This window comes from Oncorhynchus nerka, linkage group LG18 (assembly GCF_034236695.1).
Source record: "Oncorhynchus nerka isolate Pitt River linkage group LG18, Oner_Uvic_2.0, whole genome shotgun sequence".
Lineage (NCBI taxonomy): Eukaryota > Metazoa > Chordata > Actinopteri > Salmoniformes > Salmonidae > Oncorhynchus > Oncorhynchus nerka.
In genome coordinates this window covers 5,744,418-5,756,702 of record NC_088413.1, presented here as the reverse complement: position 1 = coordinate 5,756,702, position 12,285 = coordinate 5,744,418, and the positions used below count along the sequence as shown (strand labels likewise).

Below are 12,285 nucleotides of genomic sequence, written 5' to 3'. Positions count from 1 at the left end.
ACTCCACAATATACACACACATACACATGTTATAAAGTCCAGATCCATCATACATACTGACCAGTGTAGTTTCCTCCTATGAGGTAAGGTATGAGTCCTCCTCCCTCTCTCCCCCCTCCTGACCCAGTTTCCTCCTATGAGGTAAGGTATGAGTCCTCCTGGCCAGATCCATCATATATTCTCACCAGTCTAGTTTCCTCCTATGAGGTAAGGTATGAGTCCTCCTGGCCAGATCCATCATACCATCATACATACTGACCAGTGTAGTTTCCTCCTTTTGAGGTAAGGTATGAGTCCTCCTGGCCAGATCCATCATACCATCATACATACTGAACAGTGTAGTTTCCTCCTATGAGGTAAGGTATGAGTCCTCCTGGCCAGATCCATCATACATACTGACCAGTGTAGTTCCCTTCTATGACACAAGGTATGAGTCCTCCTGGCAGATCCACAGTACATACTGAACAGTGTAGTTTCCTCCACATGAGGTAAGGTATGAGTCCTCCTGGCCAGATCCATCATACATACTGACCAGTGTAGTTTCCTCCTTTGAGTTAAGGTATGAGTCCTCCTGGCCAGATCCATCATATATTCTGGACCAGTGTAGTTCCCTTCTATGAGGTAAGGTACGAGTCCTCCTGGCCAGATCTATCATACCATCATACATACTGACCAGTGTAGTTCCTCTATGAGGTAAGGTACGAAGTCCTCCTGGCCAGATCTATCATACCATCATACATACTGAACAGTGTAGTTTCCTCCTATGAGGTAAGGTATGGAGTCCTCCTGGCCAGATCGATCATACATAATCACCAGTCTAGTTTTCTATGAGGTAAGGTATGAGTCCTCCTGGCCAGATCATACATACTGAACAGTCTAGTTTCCTCCTATGAGGTAAAGGTATGAGTCCTCCTGGCCAGATCCATCATACCATCATACATACTGAACAGTGTAGTTTCCTCCTATGAGGTAAGGTATGAGTCCTCCTGGCTGTGATCCATCATACATACTGACCAGTGTAGTTCCTTCTATGAGGTAAGGGTATGAGTCCTCCTGGCCAGATCCATCATACATACTGACCAGTGTAGTTCCTCCTATGAGGTAAGGTATGAGTCCTCCTGGCCAGATCCATCATATCTTCTCACCAGTCTAGTTTCCTCCTATGAGGTAAGGTATGAGTCCTCCTGGCCAGATTCATCATATATACTCACCAGTCTAGTTTCCTCCTTGAGGTAAGGTATGAGTCCTCCTTTCCAGATCCATCATCATACTGATCAGGTAGTTTCTCCTATGAGGTAAGGTATGAGTCCTCCTGGCCAGATCCATCATACCATCATACATACTGAACAGTGTAGTTTCCTCCTATGAGGTAAGGTATGAGTCCTCCTGGCCAGATTCATCATATATACTCACCAGTCTAGTTTCCTCCTATGAGGTAAGGTATGAGTCCTCCTGGCCAGATTCATCATATATACTCACCAGTCTAGTTTCCTCCTTTGAGGTAAGGTATGAGTCCTCCTTTCCAGATCCATCATACATACTGACCAGTGTAGTTTCCTCCTATGAGGTAAGGTATGAGTCCTCCTGGCCAGATCCATCATATATACTCACCGGTGAAGTTTCCTCCTATGATGTAAGGTATGACTCCCCCTGGCCAGATCCTCTCAGCTCGGGAGGTTGCTGCTCTGGGAACACGATTCTTCACAACAACACTCCAGGCATTCTCTGTTTTCCAAAATCTAGCCGACTTCACAGTATTCCCACTCTTTACGGCTTTCCCAGCCTTCCCAGTCCTTCCAGCAGCTGTTTTCCCAGTCTGGGTCCTGGGACCGGAGGCTGATTCTTGACTGGAGTTCATAGGCCTATAGTCTGGAGGAGGAGAGGAGAGGAGAGGAGAGGAGAGGAGAGGAGAGGAGAGGAGAGGAGGTATCAGAGTCAAGCTATCGGTTGTGTAAGGATTACAATAGTATAATATACATTAATACTACAGCTGTGTAAAGACTATAATAATATATATACATTAATACTACAGCTGTGTAAAGACTATAATAATATATATACATTAATACTACAGCTGTGTAAATACTATAATAACATAATATACATTAATACTACAGCTTTGTAAATACTATAATAATATAGTATATATTAATACTACAGCTGTGTAAAGTATTTAATAATATAATACTAATGTGTAAAGACTACAGCAATATCATATTTATTTATTATATTTATTAATACCACATATATATATATACTAATACTACACCTGTGTAAAGACTATAATATATATATATATATACTAATACTACACCTGTGTAAAATCTATAACAATATACTATTTATTAATACTTCATCTGTGTAAAGACTATAATATATATATATATATATATATACTACAGCTGTGTAAAGTATTTAAAAATATAATATTTATTAATACTACTTCTGTGTAAAGACTACAACAATATCATATTTATTAATACCACATCTGTGTAAAGACTATAATAATATAATATATATATATATACTAATACTACATCTGTGTAAAGACTATAATAATATAATATATATATATATACTAATACTACATCTGTGTAAAAGACTGTAATAATCTGTGTAAAGACTGTAATAATAATATATATAATACATTTACATTTAAGTCATTTAGCAGACGCTCTTATCCAGAGCGACTTACAAATTGGTGCGTTCACCTTAAGACATCCAGTGGAACAGCCACTTTACAATAGTGCATCTAAATCTTTTAAGGGGGGGGGGGTTGAGAAGGATTACTTTATCCTATCCTAGGTATTCCTGAAAGAGGTGGGGTTTCAGAAAGGAAGGTGGTGATTGACTCCGCTGTCCTGGCGTCGTGAGGGAGTTTGTTCCACCATTGGGGGGCCAGAGCAGCGAACAGTTTTGACTGGGCTGCGCGGGAACTGTACTTCCTCAGTGGTAGGGAGGCGAGCAGGCCAGAGGTGGATGAACGCAGTGCCCTTGTTTGTGTGAAGGGCCTGATCAGAGCCTGGAGGTACTGAGGTGCCGTTCCCCTCACAGCTCCGTAGGCAAGCACCATGGTCTTGTAGCGGATGCGAGCTTCAACTGGAAGCCAGTGGAGAGAGCGGAGGAGCGGGGTGACGTGAGAGAACTTGGGAAGGTTGAACACCATACGGGCTGCGGCGTTCTGGATGAGTTGTAGGGGTTTAATGGCACAGGCAGGGAGCCCAGCCAACAGCGAGTTGCAGTAATCCAGACGGGAGATGACAAGTGCCTGGATTAGGACCTGCGCCGCTTCCTGTGTGAGGCAGGGTCGTACTCTGCGGATGTTGTAGAGCATGAACCTACAGGAACGGGCCACCGCCTTGATGTTAGTTGAGAACGACAGGGTGTTGTCCAGGATCACGCCAAGGTTCTTAGCGCTCTGGGAGGAGGATATATATATATATATATATACTAATACTACATCTGTGTAAAGACTATAATAATCTAATATATATATATATACTAATACTACATCTGTGTAAAGACTGTAATTATATCATGTTTATTAATACTACATCTGTGTAAACACTTTTTTCTCCTATATCAATCTGTACAAAATACCCCATAATGAAAGCAAAAGTTTCTTTGACATGTTTGCAAAACATAATAATTAAAACCTGGATTTATGACATTTACATCAGTATTCAGACCCTTTACTCAGTAGCACGTTTGGAGGCGATAACAGCCTTGAGTCTTCTTGGGTTTGACGCTACTAGCTTGGCACACCTGTATTTGGGGAGTTTCTCCCATTCTTCTCTGCAGATCTTCTCAAGCTCTGTGAGGTTGGATGGGGAGCGTCGCTGCACAGCTATTTTCAGGTCTCTCCTCTGATATTCGATCGGGTTCAAGTCCGGGCTCTGGCTGGGCCACTCAAGGACATTCAGATACTTGTCCCGAAGCCACTCCTACCTTGTCTTGGCTGTGTGCTTAGGGTTCCTGTTGGAAGGTGAACCTTTTCCCCAGTCTGAGGTCCTGAGGTCTGGAGCAGGTTTTCATCAAGGACATTCAGAGACGTGTCCCTAAGCCACTCCTACCTTGTCTTGGCTGTGTGCTTAGGGTTGTTGTCCTGGTGGAAGGTGAACCTTTTCCGCAGTCTGAGGTCCTGAGCTCTGGAGCAGGTTTTCATTACATTTACATTTAAGTCATTTAGCAGACGCTCTTATCCAGAGCGACTTACAAATTGGTGCATTCACCTTATGACATCCAGTGGAACAGTAGTGCATCTAAATCTTTTAAGGGGGGGGGGGTGAGAGGGATTACTTTATCCTATCCTAGGTATTCCTTAAAGAGGTGGGGTTTCAGGTGTCTCCGGAAGGTGGTGATTGACTCCGCTGTCCTGGCGTCGTGAGGGAGTTTCATCAAGGACATTCAGAGACTTGTCTCTAAGCCATTGCTACGTTGTCTCCTGTACTTTGTTATCCTTGACGTTGTAGCATGTCAAGTCTGTGACTAGTAGATTTTAATCTACTAATAACCTATTCATTTATGGTGGAACAAATCCACAATTTCATTGTTGTGTAGTGTAAACTATTTTTGTTTTGCTGGTGTAAAGATCGCGGGTCTCCTCAACTCGGTAAAAAAAATCTCGCTATTTGCACTCCTTTAGTTGAAGTTTACTAAAGGAACCCCTCTCTCTGGCTGGCCTGGGTTCTGTCCTCAGAACCCAGAGTGTCTGGTCCAACCTGCTCCTCTTCCCTCTGCAGAGTGTCTGGTCCAACCTGCTCCTCTTCCCTCTGCAGAGTGTCAGGTCCAACCTGCTCCTCTTCCCTCTGTAGAGTGTCTGGTCCAACCTGCTCCTCTTCCTCTGCAGAGTGTCTGGTCCAACCTGCTCCTCTTCCCTCTGCAGAGTGTCAGGTCCAACCTGCTCCTCTTCCCTCTGCAGAGTGTCTGGTCCAACCTGCTCCTCTTCCCTCTGCAGAGTGTCTGGTCCAACCTGCTCCTCTTCCCTCTGCAGAGTGTCTGGTCCAACCTGCTCCTCTTCCTCTGCAGAGTGTCTGGTCCAACCTGCTCCTCTTCCCTCTGCAGAGTGTCTGGTCCAACCTGCTCCTCTTCCTCTGCAGAGTGTCTGGTCCAACCTGCTCCTCTTCCCTCTGCAGAGTGTCTGGTCCAACCTGCTCCTCTTCCCTCTGCAGAGTGTCTGGTCCAACCTGCTCCTCTTCCCTCTGCAGAGTGTCTGGTCCAACCTGCTCCTCTTCCCTCTGCAGAGTGTCTGGTCCAACCTGCTCCTCTTCCCTCTGCAGAGTGTCTGGTCCAACCTGCTCCTCTTCCCTCTGCAGAGTGTCTGGTCCAACCTGCTCCTCTTCCCTCTGCAGAGTGTCTGGTCCAACCTGCTCCTCTTCCCTCTGCAGAGTGTCTGGTCCAACCTGCTCCTCTTCCCTCTGCAGAGTGTCTGGTCCAACTTGCTGCCTCTCCACCTGGCTGTCAGCGGCAGCTCAACAATCCCCAACCGGTTCTCTCAATCGACCTCCACACCCAATCTACTCACACACTCACATGACTCATACATACACACTGTCCCTCTCTCCCTTTCCTTGGCCTCTATTTCTTACATCTCTCAGAGAAAATGACCATTTTCAGTGGTATTTCTTTACTGAACTCTGGAGGAAACTAACATTGTCGCTGGGTGAGAACATCTGACAATGTGCTCTCCCATCCATGAAACATTTTGTCTGCGGGAACTCGCTCTTTTTCACTCCGTCCACTCGTCCAAGTGCGAATGTATTTGTGGCATGATGTGAACAGTACGAACTTGTGTCACTAACAAGGTCTAATGGTTTTAAATGACTGTTTTGTATTGTCGGGAAACTCACTTGTAGAATTCGTTTGCGGTAGGTCTCTTAAAAAAGGGAAGCCGTGCAAGGTTATGAAACCAAGGTGCCTAGTTATTCATCTTTTGTTGATATCAGGTAACGTGCAACCTAACCCTGGCCCTGATATGTCTCCAAACCCCCTGCAACCTAACCCTGGTCCTGATATGTCTCCAAACCCCCTGCACCCTAACCCTGGCCCTGATATGTCTCCAAACCCCCTGCAACCTAACCCTGGCCCTGATATGTCTCCAAACCCCCTGCAACCTAACCCTGGCCCTGATATGTCTCCAAACCCCCTGCAACCTAACCCTGGCCCTGATATGTCTCCACACCCCCTGCAACCTAACCCTGGCCCTGATATGCAATGTCTCCAAACCCCCTGCAACCCAACCCTGGCCCTGATATGTCTCCAAACCCCCTGCAACCTAACCCTGGCCCTGATATGTCTCCAAACCCCTGCAACCTAACCCTGGCCCTGATATGTCTCCAAACCTCCTGCAACCTAACCCTGGCCCTGATATGTCTCCAAACCCCCTGCAACCTAACCCTGGCCCTGATATGTCTCCAAACCCCTGCAACCTAACCCTGGCCCTGATATGTCTCCAAACCCCTGCAACTTAACCCTGGCCCTGATATGTCTCCAAACCCCTGCAACTTAACCCTGGCCCTGATATGTCTCCAAACCCCCTGCAACCCAACCCTGGCCCTGATATGTCTCCAAACCCCCTGCAACCTAACCCTGGCCCTGATATGCAATGTCTCCAAACCCCCTGCAACCTAACCCTGGCCCTGATATGTCTCCAAACCCCCTGCAACCTAACCCTGGCCCTGATATGCAATGTCTCCAAACCCCCTGCAACCTAACCCTGGCCCTGATATGTCTCCAAACCCCCTGCAACCTAACCCTGGCCCTGATATGTCTCCAAACCCCTGCAACCTAACCCTGGCCCTGATATGCAATGTCTCCAAACCCCCTGCAACCTAACCCTGGCCCTGATATACAATGTCTCCAAACCCCCTGCAACCTGACCCTGGCCCTGATATGTCTCCAAACCCCCTGCAACCTAACCCTGGCCCTGATATGCAATGTCTCCAAACCCCCTGCAACCTAACCCTGGCCCTGATATGCAATGTCTCCAAACCCCTGCAACCTAACTCCTGGCCCTGATATGCAATGTCTCCAAACCCCCTGCAACCTAACCCTGGCCATGATATGCAATGTCTCCAAACCCCTGCAACCTAACCCTGGCCCTGATATGATATGTCTCCAAACCCCTGCAACCTAACCCTGGCCCTGATATGTCTCCAACCCCCTGCAACCTAACCCTGGCCCTGATATGCAATGTCTCCAAACCCCCTGCAACCTAACCCTGGCCCTGATATGTCTCCAAACCCCTGCAACCTGACCCTGGCCCTGATATGCAATGTCTCCAAACCCCTGCAACCTAACCCTGGCCCTGATATGTCTCCAAACCCCTGCAACCTAACCCTGGCCCTGATATGCAATGTCTCCAAACCCCCTGCAACCTAACCCTGGCCCTGATATACAATGTCTCCAAACCCCCTGCAACCTGACCCTGGCCCTGATATGTCTCCAAACCCCCCCTGCAACCTAACCCTGGCCCTGATATGCAATGTCTCCAAACCCCCTGCAACCAAACCCTGGCCCTGATATACAATGTCTCCAAACCCCCTGCAACCTATCCCTGGCCCTGATATGTCTCCAAACTCCCTGCAACCTAACCCTGGCCCTGATATGCAATGTCTCCAAACCCCCTGCAACCTAACCCTGGCCCTGATATGTCTCCAAACCCCCTGCAACCTGACCCTGGCCCTGATATGTCTCCAAACCCCTTGCAACCTAACCCTGGCCCTGATATGCAATGTCTCCAAACCCCCTGCAACCTAACCCTGGCCCTGATATGTCTCCAAACCCCCTGCAACCTGACCCTGGCCCTGATATGTCTCCAAACCCCCTGCAACCTAACCCTGGCCCTGATATGTCTCCAAACCCCTGCAACCTAACCCTGGCCCTGATATGTCTCCAAACCCCCTGCAACCCAACCCTGGCCCTGATATGCAATGTCTCCAAACCCCCTGCAACCTAACCCTGGCCCTGATATGTCTCCAAACCCCCTGCAACCTGACCCTGGCCCTGATATGTCTCCAAACCCCCTGCAACCTAACCCTGGCCCTGATATGTCTCCAAACCCCCTGCAACCTAACCCTGGCCCTGATATGTCTCCAAACCCCCTGCAACCCAACCCTGGCCCTGATATGTCTCCAAACCCCCTGCAACCTAACCCTGGCCCTGATATGTCTCCAAACCCCCTGCAACCTAACCCTGGCCCTGACATGTCTCCAAACCCCTGCAACCCAACCCTGGCCCTGATATGTCTCCAAACCCACTGCAACCTAACCCTGGCCCTGATATGTCTCCAAACCCCTGCAACCTAACCCTGGCCCTGATATGTCTCCAAACCTCCTGCAACCCAACCCTGGCCCTGGCTCCAAACCCCTGACCTAACCCTGGCCCTGATATGTCTCCAAACCCCTGCAACCTAACCCTGGCCCTGATATGTCTCCAAACCCCTGCAACCTAACCCTGGCCCTGATATGTCTCCAAACCCCTGCAACCTAACCCTGGCCCTGATATGTCTCCACACCCCTGCAATCTCTAACCCTGGCCCTGATATGTCTCCAAACCCCTGCAACCCAACCCTGGCCCTGATATGCAATGTCTCCAAACCCCCTGCAACCTAACCCTGGCCCTGATATGTCTCCACCCCTGCAACCCCCTGGCCTGAATGTCCCAAACCCCCTGGCCCTGATATGCAATGTCTCCAACCCTGGCCCTGATATGTGTCTGCAAAACCTAACCCTGGCCCTGATATGTCTCCAAACCCCTGCAACTAACCTGGCCCTGATATGTCTCCACACCCCTGCAATAACCCTGGCCCTGATATGTCTCCAAACCCCTGCAACCCAACCCTGGCCCTGATATGTCTCCAAACCCCTGCAAACTCCTGGCTGATATGCAATGTCTCCAAACCCCCTGCAACCTAACCCTGGCCCTGATATGTCTCCAAACCCCCTGCAACCCTGGCCCTGATATGCAATGTCTCCAAACCCCCTGCAACCTAACCCTGGCCCTGATATGTCTTCAAACCCCCTGCAACCTAACCCTGGCCCTGATATGTCTCCAAACCCCCTGCAACCTAACCCTGGCCCTGATATGTCTCCAAACCATCTGCACCCCAACCCTGGCCCTGATATGTCTCCAAACCCCCTGCAACCTAACCCTGGCCCTGATATGTCTCCAAACCCCCTGCAACCTACCCTGGCCCTGATATGTCTCCAAACCTCCTGCAACCCAACCCTGGCCCTGATATGTCTCCAAACCCCCTGCAACCTAACCCTGGCCCTGATATGTCTCCAAACCCCCTGCAACCTAACCCTGGCCCTGATATGTCTCCAAACCCCTGCAACCTAACCCTGGCCCTGATATGTCTCCAAACCCCTGCAGCAACCCTGGCCCTGATATGTCTCCAAACCCCTGCAACAACCCTGGCCCTGATATGTCTCCAAACCCCCTGCAACCCTGGCCCTGATATGTCTCCAAACCCCCTGCAACCCTAACCCTGGCCCTGATATGCAATGTCTCCAAACCCCCTGCACCTAACCCTGGCCCTGATATGTCTCCAAACCCCTGCAACAACTAACCCTGGCCCTGATATGCAATGTCTCCAAACCCCCTGCAGCCCTAACCCTGGCCCTGATATGTCTCAAACCCCCTGCAACCCAACCCTGGCCCTGATATGCAATGTCTCCAAACCCCCTGCAACCCAACCCTGGCCCTGATATGTCTCCAAACCCCCTGCAACCTAACCCTGGCCCTGATATGTCTCAAACCCCCTGCAATCCTAAACCCTGGCCCTGATATGCAATGTCTCCAAACCCCCTGCAACCTAACCTTAGCCCCTGATATACAATGTCTCCAAACCCCCTGCAACCTAACCCTGGCCCTGATATGTCTCCAAACCCCCTGCAACCCTAACCCTGGCCCTGATATGCAATGTCTCCAAACCCCTGCAACCTAACCCTGGCTCCTGATATGTCTCCAAACCCCCTGCAGCCTAACCCTGGCTCCTGATATGTCTCCAAACCCCCTGCAACTATTCCTGGCTGATATGTCAAACCCCTGCAACAGCCCCTGGCTCCTGATATGTCTCCAAACCCCTGCAACAACCTGGCCCTGATATGTCTCAAACCCCTGCAACCCAACCCTGGCCCTGATATGTCTCCAAACCCCCTGCAACCTAACCCTGGCTCCTGATATGTCTCTCCAAACCCCTGCTACCTAACCCCTGGGCCCTGATATGTCCCCAAACCCCTGCAACATAACCCTGGCTCCTGATATGCAATGTCTCCAAACCCCTGCAACCTAACCCTGGCCCTGATATGTCTCCAAACCCCTGCAACCTAACCCTGGCCCTGATATGCAATGTCTCCAAACCCCCTGCAACCCAACCCTGGCCCTGATATGTCTCCAAACCCCCTGCAACCTAACCCTGGCCCTGATATGTCTCCAAACCCCTGCAACCTAACCCCTGGCCCTGATATGTCTCCAAACCCCCTGCAACCCAACCCTGGCCCTGATATGTCTCCAAACCCCTGCAACCTAACCCTGGCCCTGATATGTCTCCAAACCCCTGCAACCTAACCCCTGGGCCCTGATATGTCTCCAAACCTCCTGCAACCCAACCCCTGGCCCTGATATGTCTCCAAACCCCCTGCACCCTAACCCTGGCCCTGATATGTCTCCAAACCCCTGCAACCTAACCCTGGCCCTGATATGTCTCCAAACCCCCTGCAACCTAACCTGGCCCTGATATGTCTCCAAACCCCTGCAACTTAACTCCTGGCCCTGATATGTCTCAACCCTGCAACTTAACCCTGGCCCTGATATGTCTCCAAACCCCCTGCAACCCAACCCCTGGCCCTGATATGTCTCCAAACCCCCTGCAGCCTAACCCTGGCCCTGATATGCAATGTCTCCAGGCCCCCTGCAGCCTAACCTGGCCCTGATATGTCTCCAAACCCCTGCACCTAACCCTGGCCCTGATATGCAATGTCTCCAAGGCCCCTGCAACCTAACCCTGGCCTGATATGTCTCCAAACCCCCTGCAACCTAACCTGGCCCTGATATGCAATGTTCCAAACCCCCTGCAACCTAACCCTGGCCCTGATATGTCTCCAACCCCCTGCAACCTAACCCTGGCCCTGATATGTCTCCAAACCCCCCTGCAACCTAACCCTGGCCCTGATATACAATGTCTCCAAACCCCCTGCAACCTAACCCTGGCCCTGATATACAATGTCCAAACCCCCTGCAACCTGACCCCTGGCCCTGATATGTCTCCAAACCCCTGCAACCTAACCCTGGCCCTGATATGCAATGTCTCCAAACCCCTGCAACCTAACCCTGGCCCTGATATGTCTCAAACCCCTGCAACCTAACCCTGGCCCTGATATGTCTCCAAACCCCTGCAACTTAACCCTGGCCCTGATATGTCTCCAAACCCCCTGCAACCCAACCCTGGCCCTGATATGTCTCCCAAACCCCTGCAACCTAACCCTGGCCCTGATATGTCTCCAAACCCCCTGCAACCTAACCCTGGCCCTGATATGTCTCCAAACCCTGCAACCTAACCCTGGCCCTGATGTGTCTCCAAACCCCCTGCAACCTAACCCTGGCCCTGATATGTCTCCAAACCCCTGCAACCTAACCCTGGCCTGATATGTCTCAAACCCCTGCAACCTAACCCTGGCCCTGATATGTCTCCAAACCCCTGCAACCCTGGCCCTGCAACCCAACCCTGGCCCTGATATGTCTCCTGCAACCCCCTGCAAACCCCTAACTAACCCTGGCCCTGATATGCAATGTCTCCAAACCCCTGCAGCCCTAACCCTGGCCCTGATATGTCTCCAAACCCCCTGCAACCTAACCCTGGCCCTGATATGCAATGTCTCCAAACCCCCTGCAACCTAACCCTGGCCCTGATATGTCTCCAAACCCCCTGCAACCTAACCCTGGCCCTGATATGCAATGTTTCCAAACCCCCTGCAACCTAACCCTGGCCCTGATATGTCTCCAAACCCCCTGCAACCTAACCCTGGCCCTGATATGTCTCCAAACCCCCTGCAACCTAACCCTGGCCCTGATATGCAATGTCTCCAAACCCCCTGCAACCTAACCCTGGCCCTGATATACAATGTCTCCAAACCCCCTGCAACCTGACCCTGGCCCTGATATGTCTCCAAACCCCCTGCAACCTAACCCTGGCCCTGATATGCAATGTCTCCAAACCCCCTGCAACCTAACCCTGGCCCTGATATGCAATGTCTCCAAACCCCCTGCAACCTAACCCTGGCC

The 12,285-nt window shown here is 50.4% G+C and overlaps 1 protein-coding gene and 1 long non-coding RNA gene across 2 annotated transcripts in view; both read right to left on the bottom strand.

The window, feature by feature from the left end:
- tll1 (tolloid-like 1) overlaps positions 1-12,285 on the bottom strand; it is a 447,864-nt gene that overhangs the window by 43,226 nt on the left and 392,353 nt on the right. The gene's annotated exons all lie outside the window — the stretch shown is intronic.
- Positions 1-12,285, bottom strand: part of LOC135561538 (uncharacterized) — a 34,263-nt gene that overhangs the window by 264 nt on the left and 21,714 nt on the right. Inside the window, exon 3 of the long non-coding RNA XR_010459550.1 lies at positions 1,612-1,869. This is a non-coding gene — a long non-coding RNA (uncharacterized LOC135561538). The remainder of the gene's footprint in view (positions 1-1,611; positions 1,870-12,285) is intronic.